Here is a 3,971-nt window from a genome sequence, read left to right as displayed (position 1 = left end):
GGGGGGGGGGGGGGGACCTTTCAGTTAAACCAATCAAGTCTACTTTTACAGCAAAAACAAACACTCCCAGTTCAATACAGCCCAGAATTCAGTTCATCAGAAGTCCATCAATGTTAGAAACTGATTCAATAACACATCTGGATTGATAATAAGTTTACAGTGCAATATGTAATCATAAAAAAGAGAGGGACAAAGACATCAGACAAGAACTCCTAGGTCTCAAAGCCAAGCCAAAAAGAGTTCAAGAAGAAAGACATCAAAACACAGAGAAAGAAACCAACTCCAAGAGAGCACAAACACTGAACTTCAAAGTATTAGAGAATGGAGAGAGAAGAAGTAGATGTCAAGTGGTTGTACCTGTAGGGCTGATGTGCAGCTGAAGGTAATGCAAGAGGAGGAGAGATGGGGCCTTCCCTTTGAAAGAGTTCAGCAAGTACACAGAGGTTCGATAAAAAATATTATACACAAAATATTACTTGGAAATAAGAAGCCAAAAATTGAAGATAAGGGAGCCAGAGCTGAGGCTGAAATTTTTGATAACTTGCTCCCTCATTATCTTTCCCTTTTTTCTTCTTTATCATGTCAATTTTAATTGTTTCCCTTTTTTCTTCATTATAATGTCAATTTTAATTGTCACGAAAATGGAAACAAGAAATTTTGGGTGGTGCTCGAGGGAATTGAGTGATCTATCTTTTTTTTTTTTTTTTTATCAAATGTAAGTAATTGAGTGATCTATCTTTGATGCATGGGTGATAGAAGTATTTATACACGTTATTCACAAGATCACATGTACTATTTGTCAATAAAACTGAAGGGTAGCTCACCATGAAAATATTGTTATAAGATTAAGGTAATAATAACATCTCATAAAGTAATGAAATGAAGTAGGTGTTATATTAATAATAATAAAAATTATATTTATTTTAATGAAATATAATTAATCAATAATATAATTAAAATATTTAAAACAAATAGTATTGGGATAAAAATTGCAAACTCGGGTTTTAATATGTTTCGGCAAGCCTACATCCATATCTCAATCACCAAACCAATCTTGAGTATTGTATTTTTTATTAATCCAAGTCAAAGATTATAATGTCCTTAATGAATGATTACCAAGCTCTTTTTCACCACTTTAAAAAAATATTCTCTTTAAAATTTATCACCTTAGTGATGTACATTACTAATAACCAAGAATTTTTCATTTAAACTCATGAAGGATTATAATTGTTTGAAATATAATAATACTCTCTCGAATAATAGATAATACAATTAAAGCTTATGTGTCTACAGTTCACTCAACATCACTTAAAATATATGAAGGTTTTTAAGTATAATGAGTGTTAGTATTTGTTGTAACTTATTTTTTGGTTCCTATACAAAAAAATAAGAAAAATTTAAAAAATATAGTTAGAAGAAATCAAAAAATAATAGCAGTGAGAATAAGATGCCAAGGCGTCTAGAAAATTATCAAAATTTGGTTGAGGAGGTTCAAAAATACAAAGATTGGAATTTAACAGTATCTATTTGACTCATGAAAGCCATGTTGACAGAAAATTCAATTTGAGAAAAAAAAATCCAAAATCGATGTTTATGGACTCAATTAAATTTTATTAAAGATTTAATTGAATTTATAAAGGGTTTGATTGCAAGAAAAATTGATTTTTAAGTCAATTTGGGTTTTAATTGAAAGAAATTAAAGTTTTGAAGTCAAATTATAATTTTTTAGAGTTGATTTGGTCAAATTAGGGGCTTATTTGTATAAATATTAAAGTTTGATATCCAATTAAGGACTTGATTGAAGAAATCTAAAATAAGAACCAAACTGAAAAGGCACGCAAATAGAGGGACTGATTTGAAAATTAGCGCTTTAGTGCCCTTTTCTTTTAAATAAAATGGCACGTTTTGATCAAGACGACATTGTTTCATGCATTATTATTAAAAAAAAAAAGAGCATGAAACAATGTCATTTTGAACAATATTGTGCTTCTTCTTCCCCTACACACATAGAGGCAAGGAAAGAAGAAGTTTCTCTCCCTTACAATGCCACTTCCTCTCCTTTCACCCCACCTGTCTAAGAAACCAAGCACAAGCCATGCCTACACATACCCTGCAAGCAGCTCCCTAACCCAGTTTAACCTATGTCATGGTAGGGGTAAGGTGGCCCTCTCCTCCTTTGCTTATAAATATCAAAAGGGGGCACCATAAGGGAAAAACAAAGAGAAAAGGGGAAACACATCTTGAAATTTAACAAACAGGGGGGGTTTTGAGTGGACAAAAGATAGAACTCGAAATAGAGGGGATAGAGAGAAAGAGGAGGAAGATTTATTTTAGAGACAAAGGTATGAAAGGTTCGAGGGAGGGAAAGATTTTGAAACAGGAGACTAAGGAAAAAAATGTGAGAGAGGGAGAATGACTGGTAGAATTTTATAGAGGAGAGCAGAAAAGAAAGAAGGTAGAAACCAAAAAAAAAAGAGAGAGAAAGAAGCAAAGGAATTAAAATAGGGAAGAACAGAGACATGAAGGAGAAAGATAGAGGCACAAAACATAATAAAACTAAGGATGAGCAGAAGCAAAGACAAGGAGAAAACAAAAAAAAACAAGGAAAAAGAAACAGAGGAAAAATGCCCTTCTCTACCGCAGCAATTGCCTCAATCTGCGACAATAACACCACCGTCTAGAATCACCATCCACTGCGAGCACACCATGTGACCACCATCGTTAGCCATCACCACCATCAATAGCAACACTGTGAGTCGTCGCCAAGTCTGCTTGCCCCTTGCCTCATTTTTATTCCTTCTTTTTCTTCGCTACATCATCTTTATTACTCTATGTGAACGGTGCAGAGTGAATTAATTCACTTCTACTATTCTCATCTACCTAGTCCAAAAAAATTTAAAAAAATATTTTGAAAAATCTGTAATTTTCCTGCATATTTTTCTACAAAATTTTGATTAATATCGGTCTATATTTTTATATTATAAAAATATAAATCTAGCATTAAAATACCTGATTTTTATCAAAATATTAAAAAATAAAAAAAATGTTTTTATTTGCATGCATACAGATAAGCCTCTCAAAGTTAAAAAAAAATCATCATATTATATTTTAATACAATAAAGAGAACTTCAAAAAAAATATTTTAGTATGCATTTTAGCTTTAATAACCAGTTTATTAATGGAATATCCCACATCGGTAGGTGAGGGTGTGATAGCTAGCCTTATTAAGAGTGTTGGTTGCCAATTTGTCATACGTGTTTTGAGGCATCAGGCTCAGAAGTGAGCTCGCATCACCAAGAACAAAACCGTAAAGGTAATAAGACATAAAGCAGATAATATATGGTAGGTTGGGCTGAGCTATTACATTTAGTATTAGAGCCGACCTCACTGGCTGTCCAATTGTGTCGATAAGGTTGTCGAACTCTTTAAGGTATGTGGATTGTAATATCCCACATCAACGGGGTGAAGGTGTTGTAGTTGGCCTTATTAAAAGTGCTGATTGCCAACTTGTTATACGTGTTTTGAGGCATCAAGCTCAAAAGTGATCTTGCGTCACGAGGGACAAAACTGTAAGGATGGTAAGGCCCAAACAAGACAATATATGACAGACTGAGTCGGGCTGTTACAATTAACGTCATGAGAACTTGACCAATATTTGAAAAACTCTAAAAATATATATCTTTTTCATCTTAATGTTTGAGATTACAAATTTATATGTAAAACATATTTCTGATATTAAAAAAGTAGTTCTTTTATAAACATTAGAACGGTTAGGCTTTACCCGATAAGATAAGGACCTCCTCACCAAGAAGGACTTTTCTTAAACCATAGGCAAACCAACAAATAGAAATACAATAAAACCTTAGCATATATCAGATAATAAAACAATGTAACTTACCTTAGGTAAGGCGTATTTGGGGTGTTAATACCTTGCCTTTACATAACCAGTCCCCGTACCCAATCTCTAAGAC

The 3,971-nt window shown here is 32.9% G+C and overlaps 1 protein-coding gene across 2 annotated transcripts in view; it reads right to left on the bottom strand.

The window, feature by feature from the left end:
• The window catches only part of LOC105127131 (Tetratricopeptide repeat (TPR)-like superfamily protein), a 4,318-nt gene extending 3,784 nt beyond the window's left edge, over window positions 1–534 (bottom strand). Inside the window, exon 1 of one of the 2 annotated variants that reach the window (XM_011028279.1) lies at window positions 358–534. The gene's annotated coding sequence lies outside the window, so the exon portion shown is untranslated. The remainder of the gene's footprint in view (window positions 1–357) is intronic. The other variant, XM_011028277.1, reaches the window with a different exon arrangement.
• Window positions 535–3,971: the final 3,437 nt, after the last annotated feature.

The sequence above is a fragment of the Populus euphratica genome, unplaced genomic scaffold (genome assembly GCF_000495115.2).
Source record: "Populus euphratica unplaced genomic scaffold, PopEup_1.0 scaffold50.1, whole genome shotgun sequence".
In the NCBI taxonomy this organism is placed as follows: domain Eukaryota; kingdom Viridiplantae; phylum Streptophyta; class Magnoliopsida; order Malpighiales; family Salicaceae; genus Populus; species Populus euphratica.
Note: the sequence above shows the minus strand (reverse complement) of the source record. Positions and strands in the feature narration are given on the sequence as shown.